The sequence below is a fragment of the Rattus norvegicus genome, chromosome 13 (genome assembly GCF_036323735.1).
Source record: "Rattus norvegicus strain BN/NHsdMcwi chromosome 13, GRCr8, whole genome shotgun sequence".
Classification (NCBI taxonomy): domain Eukaryota; kingdom Metazoa; phylum Chordata; class Mammalia; order Rodentia; family Muridae; genus Rattus; species Rattus norvegicus.
This window is the reverse complement of record NC_086031.1, coordinates 45435884-45454037: the sequence shown is the minus strand read 5'-3', so window position 1 is coordinate 45454037 and position 18154 is coordinate 45435884. Positions and strand designations below refer to the sequence as shown.

The 18154-nt window shown below is 40.8% G+C and overlaps 1 protein-coding gene and 1 pseudogene across 7 annotated transcripts in view; both read left to right on the top strand.

The window, feature by feature from the left end:
• Positions 1 to 18154, top strand: part of Srgap2 (SLIT-ROBO Rho GTPase activating protein 2) — a 221139-nt gene that overhangs the window by 65293 nt on the left and 137692 nt on the right. The gene's annotated exons all lie outside the window — the stretch shown is intronic.
• Positions 1 to 18154, top strand: part of LOC108352529 (NADH dehydrogenase [ubiquinone] 1 alpha subcomplex subunit 3 pseudogene) — a 28032-nt pseudogene extending 9878 nt beyond the window's left edge.

Sequence of the window (18154 nt, the reverse complement as noted above, 5' to 3'; positions counted from 1 at the left end):
GGTGTTATTTCAGTGAACAGAATTGCTTTGGTGATCTGAAAGCCTGGCATCACACAGTCACACATTTTCCCTACAGTGGTTTCTTTTCTAGGGTTTTTAGTTGCCAGGAGCACTAGTGTGGAGTACACTTTAATCATTTGCTTTGTTCCTAAATTAAGTGGCATGATGAATACAGATGTCTTCTCTTGATTGGGCAATTCACATATATTTCCTTTCTGAAAAGGCTCTTTCTGTTATTTATTTATTTTGTAATTGCAACTTCAATTCTGCCTAGAAACAGGAATGGACCAAATGAAACCTTTTCAACAGTAGGGTTCTATTAATAGATTTGCTGTTAAGTCTCCTCAGGCTTCCAATAGTCATCGCATCTACTTGAAGTAAGTAGTGACTGTGGCTTATTCTGAACAGCAAAATATGGTTAAACCCAACACTGCTAAGCAGAAGCAATTTCCAGGACGCAACAGCTTAGTGCTCTATCTTCTTGCCTTGGTCTTGATCAGGTCTTGAATGTCTGTGATCAGATGCTGTGTTGGTCTGGGCCTTTAAACTACAGTGATGAACAGATTCCCTATTCCTTGCTTTTGTTGGACATTGTAAGAAAGGAGCTTTTGTCGTGTTAAGCCTCTGAAATTTAGGGGTTGTTTGTTTCTGCAGAGAACCCTACCTATCTTGTTTTAGTAGACAGTTTGTATTTACCCAGTTAGAGTCTTGGTTAGATTTCTCTGCTGTTGCAATAAATACTGTGGTCAGAAGCAACTTGGTTTATTTTGTGTGCATCCAGATCACAGTTGGTCACTGAGGGAATTCAGGGAGAACTTCAACTGAGAGTGGAACCATAGAGGAAAGCTGTGCTCCCCATGGCTTGCTTAGCTTGCTTTCTTATACTACCTGTCCAGGGATGGCACCATGGAATGGTGGGCCCTTCCATATCAATCATTAACCAAAAAAGGGAAGGAAAAAAGCCCCTACAAACTTGTCTACAGACAGTCTGATGGAGGCAATCCCTCAGTGAAGATCCCCTCGTCCTGGATGACTAGGGCCTAAGGATGTTACATGAATGAGACTAATGGAGTCTCCACCTTCAGGGACCTTACATTTCAAAAGGAAGATATTTAATAGATAAGAACAAAAAATAAGTTGGGGATGATGGCTCACACCTTTAATCCCAGCATTGCTGAGGCAGACAGATCTCTATGAGTTCCATGCTAGCTTGGTCTACAGAGAGAGTTCCAGAACATCCAGGGCTACACACAGACACACAGACACAGACACAGACACAGACACAGACACAGACACACACACACACACACACACACACACACACACACACGACCAACAAACAAAAGAACAAAAGAGTTATGAAAGAAAACAATTTGAAAGGTTATTGTCATAGGTAAATCTTAAGAAAAATCAAAGAGGAAGAAAATGGGATCCTTCAAGATCTTTGTTATTATTTTAATATTTCTCCACGTGTTAATATTTTTGAGTGTTTCTAGAGTCGTTTCTTATGCCACAGAAAGGAGATAAAATTGAAAGAAAATTAGAGAGACTTGTGTTACTTAATACCATTGTGCCAAAAGAAAGTAGCTAGTGTACTCCAAAATAAATGACATCCAGGACTATTAGTTTGCTTTGTGGTCTTAGAAAACTCATTAGTATCTGAGTGGATTTAACTGGAGATGAATTCCTTGCTTTGTTTATCTGCTCTTAAGCCCCTCTGCAAGGATACCCGTGACACTGTTAAGATGTCTGATGGCTTAGCAGAGATGATCCAGTTTAGTCAGTCATGTTAACCAGGCTCTTATACTAGGATAATTGGAATGGAAATGGATATATAATCTGCATATTTTGTCTAATATGATTTTGGAAGTAGACTTCAGGAAGTAGGAAAGCGTGAACTGCATACACAAACTGTTCTTTTTCAGAATATTTCTACAGCTTCAGAGAAGGGAAATCTAGAGAGTCATGTACAGTAATACATAGTATTATAAGTATAGTATAGTAAGTACATGTATAGTAAGTCATGTGGTGTTTTCCTTTTTGGTCCAGGCAGTCTTACAGTCATCCCTAGAGGAAGATGGAGAATTTATAAATTGTAAACAAGACATTTTTTTTGTTCTGAATATTCTGATCATCTCATGGAGACACATGCTCAGAAAATTTGATGTGGATTACTCCAGGCCAGTAGGAGAAAATGTGTAAAAATGAGAACTCCCAGCACATACACGCATTCTTGCAAATATACAGGTGTCTTGATACATTACCATGCTAGGGCACACACCAATAGTTTGAGGATATGTAGAGCAAGTCTCTTGTTAGACCTATCCAGAAATGCTAAAATTGTGAGAATGAAAGATCTGAAGATGTATGATCATGTCACATAGGGTCTCATGCATAATTCAGCTGAATTTAATATTTTTTCCATGGTGGAAGTAAAAACTGAACTGTTTGACATAATGTAGGCAAATTATACCCCCTTTTGGGGGTGAAGGTTGGTCATGGGAATATGAGGAAAGGTAGAAACACAGAAGGACACTTCGCATTTCTTTTAACTAAATGTATGGAATCTCTCAACAGTCTATCTCTACAAGAAGTAAATATGTAAAAGTTCAAATTGTAAATGTAATGGTGTTTGTTTTGAATGCACATTATTAATAGCACTTAGAAAATTACTCCAACATTCTGACCTCCACACACCTACCCACATTCTTTTATGCCAATACTCACAGACAGGTGAAATGAACATGTGCACACACACCATAGAAATAAATAAACAAAATTCAAAATACTACAATATCTATGAACTCCCTTTCAGGACTTTATTCTGCAGATATACTTACATTTACAGTCATTACAGCATTGAGTGTAGACAATAAAAATGGCAATAATCATCAAAATGGGAATAGTTGCAAAAGTCAAAGTACAGCCATTTGAATGCTTTTGTAGCCAGGAGAAAGAAAAAGCAAATTCATAATGTAGTATTTGGAAAACTCTCTAAGATCTACTCTACAATTAAAAAAACACACACACACACACAGAAGAGATCTCTAAGACATAAGAAATTAGTACCAGTGTCTTCAGGATGCGAAGCTTTGGGACAGAGTAGGAATAGAAGGACACATCCCTTTTATTGTTTATTGTTTTGCATAATTTCCAAAGTATTTTCCCAGATGAACGAATGCTATACCTTTTTTAGGAAAACATAAGACAAAGCTAAGAGAAGTGTAATTTCTACTATAATATATAGTGGTTATTTTGTTGTTACTGCTTTATCTTTGAAAGAGGATCTCTTTCTTTGGCCAAGTTGATAGAGAATTCATTGTATAGCTCACATTGGTCTTGAATTTGTAGCAATCATCTTGTCTCTGCCTTCTAAGTGCTAGGATTATAGGTGTGAGCTATCATGTCTGGCTCCCTTAGTGATTCTTACTGTAGATACTGACGGCATGTTGGATGTGTGGGAGTGTCCACATATTACAGGACTTTATGGCAAGCACAAAGTTCCTTTGTGGATTTGTAAATATATCAGGGTTTTATGCTATGTCCTACAGGGTTCTTTTTTTGTTTGTTTGTTTTAAGATTTATTTATTTATTTATTTATTTATTTATTTATTTATTTATTTATTTATTTATTATATATGAGTACATTGTAGCTGTCTTCAGACACACCAGAAGAGGGCATCAGATCCCATTACAGATGGTTGTGAGCCACCATGTGGTTGCTGGGATTTGAACTCAGGACTGTTGGAAGAGCAGTCAGTGCTCTTAACCACTGAGCCATCTCTCCAGCCCAGTCCTATTGGGTTCTTAACATGGGTATCTGTGGTCTTTACTTACACAGAGGAAAAATATCAGTGAGCTTCTATACCCTGATTTTCCATCAGTTATGCAGTAAGTACGTCGATATGGACCAGTGGCTGACTAAGGGTGTAGATTGCATGTTGATGGGAGGGGTATGGTGTTCAGACAGTTGGTAACAGGGAGTAAAAATTTAGGATTTTGTTTCCCTTCCTTAAAGCCGTGGAAGATTGATTGGTCAGTTTCTCTGTGGCATGTTGCAGCCCCGCCTTCCACACTAACAAAAACCATCCTACTGCATTATTCTCTGCCAACAGATATTTTTCCAAGCTGGAAGGAGCAGGGACTTCTTCTAGAAATTGGCATCTGCCTCTTGCCTCTCTGCAGTGTTGTTTCCTCCAAGTCCGGGCTGTGTAACACTAAATTCACATTAGAAAGCTATCTCCTGAGACTCATGGAAAGAATCATTAAGACTTCAGTCTTCCAGGAGCCGAAAAGAGATGAGCTGAGATCTCCTCGTGTAAAGCAGTGGTCTGTCCTGCCTGCTTGGGGATGGCCAAGAGCCCTAGTGTAACAGGAGACAAGCTACTGAGACCCAGTAAGCTTTGGATTTTAGCATTGTCTTCTTCCCAAGCTTTATCGATCAGACCCAGCCAAGGCCAAAAACTACCCGGATAGAAACCTTTCTCCCAAGAAGACATTCGGAATAAGGAATCTCTGTCTATTTGGAGTACTTTGTCATGCAGTGAGTGCACTTAGCCGCCGGATGCCTTCTGTCATGGTTTGTCTCTCTGCCGCAGTGTGCACACGGAAGCATAGGGACGTGCACATACCCTCTCCCAGTCTCCAAGGTTTTCCTCACTTTTTCTTTTATTTCCTTTTTGTTTGTTTTCCTTTCTTAAAAAATTTAAACGGGACTTTGCCTTTTCTTCCATCTTCCCATTTCCTTCCCTAAAACATTGTCGGAAAGCATTCTGGGTAGTACTCCTGCTGATCTTACTCATATTTATGGGGTGTGTATGTGTGTATAGATCAAAGGACAACTTTTAAGGAATTGGTTCTTTGCTTCCTCTTTCCAGAGATTGAACTTGGGGTATCAGGCACCTTTACCCACTTAGCCATCTCACTGGCCCTATTCCTACTGATTTTAAAGTAACATTAAAGAATATTTTTATTAATTACTTGAGAGTTAGTTCTATACAAGGTAATTTGTTCATACTTACTCCCAGTTCCTCCCCTTATCTTCTCTCAGGTCCACCTCTACCTCCTTACCCACCCCCACCCCCTCAGCACCAGTTTCACATTGTCCTTTAAAAAAACAAAACAATCCTACGTGTGCAATTTGCCTGTCTTCAGGCTCTAAGGCCATGCACTAGAGCTTGGTTGGCCTACTAGCCACACCCCTAAAGAAACCCGACTCCTCCTCCCCAAGAGGCCAGTACTGTCCATAGATCCTCAGGCATGGAAGCTCATGAACCCCTTACCACTCCATGCTAGAATGTTGACTGGCCTGGCTGTGTGGGCAACCCCAACTGTTGTGAGTTCATGTGTTAAAATAACATTTTACTGCTTTCTCTAGTTATACAAGCATCATGATTGTCATAGACAATTTGGAAAATTGTCTGAGCAAACTGAAGAAAATACTCATTAAGAAAGACAGTGCCACTCTTTTTCTCAGCCATTATTTTTCCATCCTCTTTGTTCACTTTTCACTTCTTATTGTAGCTATGGGCAAGTGGATGATAGAGGTCCCTGAGCCTCACCATTGCAAAGACACTGAAATGAAGCAGGTTTGCAGACAGAGAAATGCCAAGATATCTCCCTGGAGACTTTAGGGGAGTGGTTCTTGGGAGGAAGGAGCAGGGTGAGGGATCTCCATAGGACTCTTCTCTTCTGGCAGGCTTACTGGACATATGGCATTTTTATCTTCTACCAGCATTCAGGCTCTGTCCCCTCCATGCCCTCGCTTCTGTGTCCTGGTTGTTGTTGTTGTTTCCTACTTAGTAACATCTCTGTTGTAAAATGTTGAGTGAATTACTGACTCTTTCAAATTAATGTTGAGATCCAAAGAGAACATTTCTTCTTGAGGAGGTTAGACTTAGGCTGTTGGCTAATTCCTGGCAGATACTGACAGTAGGACAGGCAGATCCTGACTAGGGCAGAGAGGTCTGATGTCACCTCAGTTCCAGACTCTGTCTCCTTTGCAGGACAGCAAGAGATTAACTTAAGGTTTCTGGGAGATTTTCATTTTTCATAAAAACCTTTCACTAGGTTGAGAGTTGAGAATCTGAGAGCCTTTCTGGTTGGTATCTTCTCTGTCTCTGTCTTTCTCTGTCCTTTTCTTCCTTGTTCTTGACTAGATCTTAATCTAGTCCTCATTGGCTGAAACTTGATGTGTGGACCAGGTTGGACTCCAAACTTCTCCCTCTTGAGGACTTTAATTACAGCTCGTTCTCTCTCCCTCTCCCTCTCCCTCTCCCACTCCCTCTCCCTCTCCCTCTCCCTCTCCTTCTCGATCTCCCTCTCCCTCTCCCTCTCGCTCTCCCTCTCCCTCTCCCCCCCACCCCCCACACACACATGCAATATGTGTTTCCGTAAGACAGCTGGGGTTGTAGATATCCTGGGGGCTGAGTTTCTAAGAGTTCCTTTTCCAAGCTCATTGGTTTCTTTTTCCTGCTCTGCCCCTTTACACAGGTGCTTGTTGCTTCCTGATATTTTTGTCCTAGGTCCTAGAACAAAAAGTACTTTTCCTTTTTCTTCCTCCTTTCCTACCTCCTCTTCCTTCTTCTCCTCCTTCCCTGCTTCTTCCTCCTCCCCTTCTTTTTCCTCCTTTTTTGAGACAGGGCTTTGCTATGTAGCCCTGGCTCACTTGAAACTCACAGAGGTCTGCCTGCTCCTGCTTCTGGAATGCTGGATTAAAGGCGTGCACCAACACACCCTCTGTGAGAAGGGCTTTTATTCCTAACTCTTCCCCTGAAATGTGTATGCTTTTCAGGAGATGATAAGAAAAAAATAGAAGAGATTTTTATTAGCTATAGTGGTTTTGTAAATTGTAGTGAATAACGTCCATTGTGAATTATAATTTCTCGAAGAATTTGATGTAAGGATGTTTTTACTCTTCCTGTCAGATGTCTCATTAAGAAGCATATATTTCTTAACTTTGTAGGCAGCCATCTGGTTCCTCTCTTTGCCTCTGCCTTGGCTTCTAAATCTTCTTTTTGCCTATCCCGTGGCAAATCAGTCTGAGAAGTTGCTCAGAGTGACCATGGAGTAGATATGGGTTCCCATTCTATCCTTAACCTGGAGCCAACACTGGATTTTCCAAGACGCTCTTCTAGGTGTATGAACAGGAAGCCCGCTTCAGTTTTAGAATGAATGGGTCTTTGGCCTACTGTGTTTGATCTTTACTTGTGGGCACAGTAGTGAGTGCTTAATAAAGATATGTTGCATTGAAGTGACTTGAATAAAATATGATTTGTGGGTAATTTTACATTCTTATAAAGTCTGTTCCCATCTGAGCTACTTTTCAAATTATATGCTGCTATTCTGAAATTTGCCATTTCCTAAATTTTCTTTTTCCTTTTTAACCCACTTACTTCTGTTGTTCCAAATTTAGGCATATTTAAAGCAGGACCAGGTGGATATAGAAATAACTGTTGAATTAATTGTTCAGTTCAGGGAAGGTGGGAGAAATGGCTGAAGCAGATTTGAGGGGTAGGGAGGAGTGTCTAGGCAGTAGGTGTAGAAAATGGAAATTTTGCTAATGCAACAAATACCAAAGTTACAGGCTGTTTGGGGGTCTTGGGGGGTGGGGATTAAACACAGGTCCTCACATACTAAGCAGGTACGATACCCTGATCTATGTCTCCACCAATCCCCACCTCTACATTGGCTTAAATTTCAGTTTGCCTTAGAAAAAACTGTAGTAGCATAGTGAGTTCAGGCTTTGCAGCATCCTTAGAACTGTCTGTGAGTGTGAAAAGTACTTTAGTCTTTGGGTTGAGGAGTCCCTGTGCCTCCTAGGCATAGAATCATTTCCCCTCCTTCCCCCACCATCTGCCCTTCAGCACTTGGCCCTTGATTTCCCATGTCTATTCCTGACACCCCTACCCCCATAAAAGTGCAGCAAAAAAGCCATTAGCTTCCTGTCTGCCCTGCTTTTAATCATCTTCCAAGGGCAGCAGCAAGTGCAATCCTAGCCCCTTCTATGTGGGTGTCAGACTGAGCATTTAACTTCTCCTTCTTTATGAAAGTGCACATTAGCCATTCAGAGACTTAATCTCCTAATGATTTGTGTGTGTTGGTAAAAAGGAAAAGCTATCATCCCTGACTGGTATACTCAGATGTTCCCTTTGGTACATTGATGGCAGGATTTCAAAAGAGAAGGGCCATTTAATTTAATTTTGCAGATGGCAGGAGGTGCGCAAGAAAGCTTGGTCACAATATGCCCCCTCCTAGGAGAGTTGCTTCAGGAAATTCAAGTTGCTGGAGGGATTTAGATGTGAGAAATTTAACCCTCTGGCTTCTTTCCACTTCCTTTCATTATAAAATATGGATTGGGATGGGGGACAGTAGGAAGGTGGCGTGTAGACATTGCTAGGTCGAATGACTGGTAGGACATTGCTATGTGTAACGATGCTGTTCTTGGACATATGGATTACAACCAGCTACAGATTAACTCATTTCCTCATTAATTATTTTATGGCTTCATCTTTCTTAAATTGCCCCCCAGAGGCCTGAATTTTTTTTTTCTGTAGGCTGGAGACTGCGCTTGGTGGTTAAGAAATTAAGCTACCCTTTCTCCAGGTCACTAGCACCTTTTAGAGATTAAGAGGGTTTTTCTCTGAACTTTTATTTCTAGGGACTGCCTTCTCACAGAGAAGAGAGCCATGATTCTGATTTGGAGCACAGAACAGCTGGGTTTTTGCTGCTCAGTTCTGTGAAAGTTTTAGAATTGGCAATCCAAACTTCATTTATGAACCAGTAGACAGACTTAGAATCTTGGTGCTTTTCATTTTGGCTCTTGAATAAATTTCATGTTTCAAATCTTGGCAGAGTGAGGAGGAATTGATTTTCTCTATGTTTTAAAGTCGTGTTGTTCTCTAAGGAAGTCTCTTTTAAATAAGTTTTTTTTTTTGTCATCCTAGATAGTATGGGGCAAAATATCCTCATGAAATAAATATCTGTTCCTCATGGAGAAATGAAGCTGATAATCACTGGGAAGTTTCACTGTTACTGTCTTACTTTCATAGTGCTAGAAGGTACTGCTGGAGGGCAAGGAATGGCCAGTCTTACCCAGCAGTGAGCACAGGGAACCACACCCAGGACTGGCCTGCTAAGACATGTCCACTGGTGCAGAAGTAGCTTGAGTGACCATACATGACTGACTCAGAGGCCACCTGGTCAAGTGAAGACATAGCTGCTACCATTATGGGGGCCATCGGTGGTGGGTGACTACAAGACACTGTTTTCTGGATACAGCAGGACAGTTGCACATACGAGTTCACAGCGGTTGAGACAGCATCTAAAAGACCTCTGAAGGCTCAAGTCAGATGATATTCCAGCTTGGAGAGGGGAAATGGACATTAAGGAGCAGCTGGCAGTTGATAACTGCTGCAAGGGGAAGAGTCAGGTTTTTTTTAAGGATGCAACCCCTAGTAGGTAGACCACCCTCCAGTAAAGCCACACACACACACACACACACACACACACACACACACACACACTTCAAAGTGTATGAACAGAATAAACTGTTTTTGATGAGTTACAAAAACCCAGGAGAGACACTAACTTGGTTGGTAGGGAAGGAGAAATGGATCTGAGAGGAGTGGGTTGAACATGATCAGAATGTATCATATAAAATCCCAAGGAACTGGGCACAGCAGCTAAATAAATAGTTCAGAGATGCACTGTGAACATTTTTTTTTCTTTTTTTTCCGGGGCTGGGGACCAAACCCAGGACCTTGCGCTTCCTAGGCAAGCGCTCTACCACTGAGCCAAATCTCCAACCCCCATTTTTTTTGAAGATTTATTTATTTATTATATATAAGTACACTGTAGCTGTTCAGACACACCAGAAGAGGGCATCAGATCTCATTACAGATGGTTGTAAGTCACCATGTGGTTGCTGGGATTTGAACTCAGGACCTCTGGAAGAGCAGTCAGTGTTCTTAACCACCGAGCCATCTCTCCAGCCCAGTCTTTTAGATCTTGTGCAGAACTCTGTTGCTTTTGCTCTTTCTACCTCCTTTATGATGTCTGCTAACCTCACCCTGTAGTCACTCTTTCTCCCTAGAAATAGAGAAGAGTCTGATACTATTCATTTATCTTAATATGTTCGTCATTAAATTTAATGTGGATGAGCATGTGCATTTCTGTCATTTATCTGCTTCTGTGTTGAAGGCCCTGTTTCTTTTTATAGCCACAAGCAAGTAGGAAAAGAGATATTACATCCTACACCATGTACTTATTTATTCTTCTGTTAACTAAACATCGTTTATCATGTATCAGATGCCACTCTAGGGTCTTTAGTTTGGTTATTAAGATGAATATTTCTGAGCTAGCATTCCAGCAGAGTTTGAGGAAGGAGACCACCCCTACCTGATTAGAGTGCAATTATATAGCATTAAGGAGATAGTGTGTAGAGTAAGATGGATATCAGTGTCAGGAAGTGAGGTCAGATTTTATTTTAAAATCAGGATAGAGAATGTTTAGGTGAGCTTTGTAGCATAGGTCACATTTGTGCAGAGATTTGAAGGAGGTAAGAATTTAACACTTATGGGAAGAACATTCCAGGCGGAAGACAAACATCTTGTAGCAGATCCCTGAGGCTCAAGTGTACTTGATGTGTTTGAAGGCTTAACAAGAAATCAACTATAGCTGAAGCAGAATGATCTAGAGGAGATGAGGGGGCAGTGCTATAAATGGTCACCAAAGGGGTGAGGTGTGCATAAGAGTTTGTAGAGGACAGAGAAAGGAATGGCTGAACATGTTATGCCCGATTAGGACACTGGCTTGATTTTGTAAGCCCTCTGGTTTTAGCCCTGTACCACCAGGTTTTACAGTTTTCCATCTCTGCCATCTTCTCAACTCAGTAAAGACTCTCCTGAAAAACTGGGTGGGGCAGAATGGGTGACTGTAGGGAGAGTACAGAGGATCCTGTACCAGAGCCTTAGCCTGGATCCTCTGCTATAAATTGGAAGGATCCTTGCCACCTTCCTCCCTGGCACATACAAGAAAACTACACAGCTTGCTTTAAACTTAACGTCTCCCTTTGTTCTACTTCAAGGCTCCAAGTATTTATGATTTTGACATATTTGGCATTACTTTAGTCAATTTTTGAAGGTGTTTACCACTGTTGACCCTCTTATCGCAGAGAACATCCTTAAATCCTTTTTTGTACTACCTGCTTGATACTTCTAATTCTGGAAATGAACTTCCTGACATCAACTCATCAAATCAGCATAGGCAAAAAGCATGGAGAAACCCACACATGAGAAGAAGTGGACAGGCTGTGTCCATCTTTTCTTTTACCACTGTCAAACTTCAGTCAGGGATGGAGGAAGGATACATTTGATTTTTTCAGGAGCAGCAGCTCTTTCTGGCATTGGTCATATCTGGTCTAGTTTAATCTTCACCTTTTTACCAAGTCTAGTAGTGTTTTTGTTTTCTGAGTGAAGATTAAAGGATTTTTGTTGTTGTTGTTGTTGTTTTCTGGTGGACATTTTATCTTGGATCTAATTTTTTATTGGTTTAGAGTTAGTATTTTGTTTTGTTTTGAGATAAGGTCTTGATACGTAGTCCTGGCTGTCCTGGAATTCACTGTGTAGACCAGGCTGACAAGAACTTGTAGCAAATCTCCTGCCCCTGCTTCTCTAGTGCTAGAACTGCAGGTGAGCCACATATGCAATTATTAGTTTTGTTTTTCAGAGTTCTATGTTGCCCTTTAAAAGCTTCCAAAGTGATTCTGGAACACTGGTCACAGCACTGTATGATACTTACTTGACTAGAGGTTTTCTTCCTGTAGATTGTGATCCTTTTGCTGGGCAGGTTATGAATTCAGTTTCTTTAAAAACTTAAATGAAATAATTTTTTAAGCACAGAAAGAATAAAAGAAAATTGTATATAGAAAATAAATATGACTGCATCAGAAAATTTAAGAGTGATTGTACACATCACATATGTGTGCTTTGTTTTATACATGTGCATACTTAGTCAGGGTGTAACATGAACCACTCGTCCTGGGGTTGACCAAAGAGTTCAGAACGTTGCCTTACCTGTCAAAAATTTACACTTGCATATTATAAGACTATAGATAGAAATGAAAGCCTTTCAAGGAATATAAGTTATTTTTCTGTCAACTATCAAAGAAATTTAAGGGAGGAAGAATTTACTTTGGCTTATGATTTCAAGGGATACAGTTTCTAATGGTGTCAGGAAGCTCCATGACAGTGGGGCATGAGACTAGGACCCCTCACCTCTTACCATCTCAGGGCTGACTTTCAGCTGACTTCCTCCTCATATCCTTTGCTTTCAGTCTGGGGCCCCAGCTCATGGGATGGGGCCACATCTGTCCCCTCAACCCTCCCTGGAAGCACCCTCATAAAGACACACCCATAAAGATGATGCGTAATGTCTAGTTGTTTCTAAGGAAGTTGGGGAAATCAAAATTAACTGTCAGAGAAGGTGATATTTTGGTAAAATATTGATCTTCAAATGATACTTTTGTTTAAAAGAACGCTGGCTTGGGTTTGCAACTCTTTTATCAAAGTGGGCATGATGGTTAGTATTATCAACTACTGTCTTTAAAAACACCGAGGAGACGGTCTCCTACAAACACTTATGGGGGTCTCTAGACTGTTAGCCTCCAGGCAGGCCTGTGAGGGGTTATCCAGATGGATTAACTGAGGTAGGAAGACCTGTCTGCTAAGAATAGCACAGTTCCATGGGCTCTAGTCCTGGACTAAAGAAAAAAAAATTATACTGAGCAATCCTTCTTCCTCGCTTCCTGACTGTGCAGCATGACCAGCTGCCTCATGCCAAGCCCTTCGTCCATTAACTTGCTTCTTGACAAGTGTTTGGTTCGAGCAATGAGAAAAGGAATTAAGATATTGGAAGAGCTGTGCCAGGACATCATGTTGCCCAGGTCAGCAGGAACTAAACTTGTTGTTTCTCTTGCACAAAGAATTGTGCAATTTTCAGTGGGAACTCCCTACTGGAGGTGGAGAAGCAGGGAAAAGAAGAGTAGAGAAAGAGCCAGATACACAGAAATCTTTATTGTGCATCTTTGCTAGCCCAGCTCTGAGGCTTTGTTGGAGTCTTCCAAAGAGTCACTGTTGAAGACAGGGAAAGCCTAACTTATTTTCATTAATTTCAGTTCAACATTGATACCAGGTTTGTGGTATGGGAATGTGAAAATAAGACATGGTGTTAGACGTAAGGTGCTCCTAGCCTTGCTGGGAAATAAATGTGAACTGCCAGTTTCCTTCCAGTGTGTTGAGTGTCATAAGAGAATTGTTCAAGAGCTACAGAGTGAGATCATAAAGTAGAGGAATTATGCTGTAAGCTTTTTTTTCCCTGAAAAATGTGCCATTTAATAAAAAGAACTAGGGACCAAGGAGATGATGGCTCATTGGTTAAGAGTGCTTGTTGCTTTTGCAAAGGACCCAGGTTCAGCTCACCACTAACACCCACATCGTGTGAATCACAATTGCCTATGACTCCAGGTGTACATGTGGTGCACATACATACATACATACATACATGTAAACACTCACACATATACATAAAATAAAGCAAATAAACCCAAGAATAGGGATTTCCTTTATAGAATTTGGGAAAGCTACTCTGCTGAAAAAGAAAATGAAGTTTCTTAGTCTGTCTAGTCCAGACATGGTGCTGACTAGTTTGTATCTTTTACTCAAATGTGTTCTATTGTTTTGTTTAATATTAAAATCAGTTTGGGGCCATTGTCACTACCAAGACCAAGATGGCCAGGAAACTCTCCACCTTCCTCAAGAATGCCTGCGCAAAGGAGCCAGTGCTGGTAGTGTCTGTCCTCCTCTGTCTGGGGCCTCGCTATAATTATCCCTATGGTTAGCCCCAACACCAAGTATTGGCATGATCAACCAGGCCACACCCTACAACTACCCAGTGTCTGCGAGAGATAATGGGAACATGCCTGATGTGACCAGTCACCCACAGGAAACTCTGGGCCCAAGCCTGGAAAGGCTGAAGAACCTGGGAATGCTTATGCTGATGAAAGAGGTCCCTTTCCTGTTGTCCTCCAATAAAAATATGAAGACTAACACCCTCCACCCAATAAAATCAGTTTTGACATAATTCATGCCCAGTCTAAAGACATATAAGATCATTTAAATTATTTTTCTTCTAAATGCCCTTTAAAAATACAAGCATATACTAGGAGCTTGAGTGTTTAGTTTGTTTGTTTTGATGGAACCTGTAGTATTCTGTTTTTATTTTCTTGATCTTTAATATCAGCAATAACTTTTTAAGACATGTGAAATCATGACTAATTTTGCAATAATAATATCAACATAAGTCACATACTCTATTCAGGGACTTTAATGCCAGGCTTTCCAGCGTAAGGTCGATTGACTGCTGTCGGCTCCATTAGCCTAAGCCTGGCTTATGACTCAGTGAGTTGACTGAATCCAGACCTAAGCTTTAATGTTTTGTATTTGGTTTTAATTTTATTTAGTTCAGTGTTTTTTATTCTTAGCTGACTTGGCTCTGAATTATGTTCCAACGTCAAGTATATTCTAAATATGCCCATCTATGGATTTGAACATGAGGATGTCTCCTCCCCTCTCTTGAGGTGTGAAACAACCAGGCAAAGCATTTCTTGTGTTTTTCTGGTGGTCGAGTTAAAGTCCTTTTCGCTTCTGTTGTTGACTCATGTGGTTGAGACATAGCTTTTGGTGTATAGTGGGTAGGCAGGGCAGAAATACTTAACCACAGATGCTCAGATGGGGAAAAAGAAACCTAGGCCTAACTGGCCTGACTCATGCAGTTTTCTTGCTGTTGCTCTACTGCCTAACTCACTGGACTGATCATTTGCAAGATCATAGCTTGCGATCATTTCTGGCTAACCTTTGGTTCACTATGCTCTTTGTGCTTGGGAGGAATTTCAGTTTTTATGGAAGATGCAGGTTGAAGGAGTCATTAGAAGAAGACTGCACTCCTGACCTCTCCAAAACTGAAATGGTTCATTCTTTCTTGTGTTTGGGCACTCCAGAGGGTGTGCTTACCATCTTTGAAAGCAGTTTGCTGTATAATTTCTATATGTGATCTTTAAGGGCTTGCTTGCCATTGCTCTTAGGAGCAGTCCTATGCTGCTCAGTACCTGGTATTGTCCAGCATTGTGCCCTCTGCCTCTTCTGTCAGTCTTTGCTCACCTTCCTACTTAAGGTTGGATGTTCTAGTTAGTCTGGATTTCTTTTGTTATTTCAGTTCCTCCAATGAGTCTTTCTGTCCCCTTTCCTCTGGACCACTGAAATGCACTCTTCCCTTTGGCTTAGGGAACATTTCCTGTACTCCTTTTCTGGGTAACCCGGATCCTTGAAGTCTGGCTTCTGGAAATAACTTCCTGAGTCTTGGACCAAATAGGCTTGCTTCTTTTCCTAATAATGAGCTTATCATGTTACAATTCCTTCTCACAGTCTACCTTCTCTAGAGGACATTCCTTTGGAAGGCAGGCTGCTGCTTAAAATGAGAAAGTCTCATATGTGTTGGCATTTCCCAATATTTAAAAATTTATAAACTCTTCTCAGGATAATATAATTCCATGGTATCCCTCAGGAGTTTAAATAAGTATTATCATTTTTATAAACTACAACAAAGATGCGAATTTAGGCAAATTTTTCTTTTAAAGTATATTAAGATATATATTTTAACATACTTTAAATCTTAATAACTTTTGTTATATGTAAACCTATCTAGCAAGTGATGTGCACTAACTTTTGAAATAAAGTATGTAAGAAAAGATTTGATTTGTAAAAAAAAGATTAAAATGATATGTTTGGTTTAGATCAAATACACATTAATGTACTTAGAAGTTTAATTATTTGTTCACTTGTTTTGAAAATTGTGAATGACATTATATTGTTGTGGGTTAGTTGGAGGTTCGGGGACAGGACCCCATTTTCTTGATGGAACGTGTGTGTCTCCTGACAAAGGCACTTTGAAGGTTCTCATTGGCCGCTGTGATCTTGTGATTCTGGTTACTACATGCCTAGAAATATAAGCATAGTGAAAGTGATAACCTTTATCTTCTACTTAAAGACTGTCATAGGCAATCACTCATTTGCAAGATGGCCTCGTGCTGGGTTCTAGTAACAGTAATGAAAGAGAAAGATTGTTACAAGGGACTTTGAGATTTAGGAAAAACCTTGCTAATTTTTGCTCTGACTGGGATAGTGTTCATGGTATTTGGCCAGCCCTGGGGCAACTGAAACTTGGTTTCATAAAGTTTCCTCTTAAGAAGAGTTCATTAATTATAAAAAAGCCCTGTGGGCATATACATTGAGTCCTTTTGTATCTGTCATAAATAATGGAGAGAAAACATTTGTCAGAACAGAGCTGACTAGATAATGCATCTCCCTCTTCTGAATTTTTGTGGGGTTTCTTTTTAAAAATTTTTCAAAGACCAATTTTATTTATGTGTGTATCTGTGAGAGCATATGCTTTGTATATGTGTTTTTCTACAAAGGCCAGGAGAGAGTATCAGACTTCTTGGAAATGGAGTTATAGAGAACATTGTAAGTCACCTACTTTGGGTGCTGGGAACTGAACTCAAGTTCCCTGATCCGCTGGGCCTTCTCTCTAGCGCTTTTTTCTTTTTAAAAGGAATAGTTACTGACTCTGGGGTATTAGCAAACAATCATGACAAAAAGTCTTGGGGAAAAAACAATAAGTTGTCTCAAATCTCATAAAATCAAAGCAACTCTTTGTTTGCTAAATGCATATTCTTTGAAGACTTTCTATATGTTGGTCATTAAGGGATCAAGGTTTAACAGGGAATGAAACAAATTCTGTGTCATCATGGGGCTTGTGTCAAGGGAGAGGGGAACACAATAAATACCTAGAGTTATGCATATAGAAGTTAGAGTGGACAGATTGAAATGAACATTAAGGCTGGGATTAGATCTCTCAGTCCTGCTTTGAGAAGACAGCCTCTGAGCAGAAAACTGACTGAAGTGAAGGAGCAAGGTATGCTAAAGTTGGCAAAGGTGCTTCAAGCTAACGGAAGCAAATGTGAAAGCTTCCCTTAGCTGAGGTAGAGGCGGGCTTGCATGTCTTATGGCCAGAGAGGCTCCCGTGCCTGGGATCTGTAAGGGCGAGTTTCAGAGCAGCTGGGCCATGTAAGGGTTTAGAAAGTTTTCACCCTTTCTTCTGTGGGAAGCCATCAGAGGGTGATGATGGACGGCCAGGAGGAACAGTGGGTCAGAACAAAGCCATGGCACATTACACTTAGCACGCAAGTAGAGAATGAATGGGTGCTGGGCTAAGAAGAGGTTGGATTCAGGAGGCAATTTGAAGGCAGTTTCAGTTGACAGAATACGAAAGAGAGATTTCTCAGCAGTAACTGAAGGGCTTTGGACTGGCGGGTAAAAAAGTGCCGTTATTAGAATAGGACCCAGGAGAGACAGAGGCCAGGGCTTGTATCAGAGTTTCAGTTTGGGCTTAGGTTGTGGATACCTGTTAAGAGAACTAAGGAGAGATGGCAAGTCAGTTCTAGGAGGCTGGAGAGGGCTCGAGTATAACTGGGTATAGACATAGAAAGAGGAATTCCAGCAGCAGTTGTTTGGAATAATTCTTGCCAGTGAGGAGTTCTTCAATAGAGGGAAGTAATGAGGGAGAAGCTATTAGTCATATTCTTTGAGGGAGAGACTTGCTGTTTTCTAGTTTACTAAAGGCAGCTCGGTGTGTTTTAAAACATCAACTACTCGAGGATAAGGACCAGTGTTGGCCCTGGCAGAGTATGGTATTGCTCGTAGATTGAACGTGGCACCCAGTTCTCTTCTCTTCCTTAGGCTTTGCTTCTCACTTCTGTCTAGCAAGACTTTTTAAGAGCCCGGGAATTAGTAAGTTTGTAGAAAGGCAAGTGAGCAGAGTAAAGAGCACGACTTGGCAGGGCATCCTGCTTTGTTTCCTGGGGATCAATTTGGAGAGGAACTGATTAGTGTTGGGATCAGAAGTTTCAGTAAGAAATAATGGGGAAGGGGCTGGGGATTTAGCTCAGTGGTAGAGCACTTACCTAGGAAGCGCAAGGCCCTGGGTTCGGTCCCCAGCTCCGAAAAAAAGAACCAAAAAAAAAAAAAAAAAAAAGAAATAA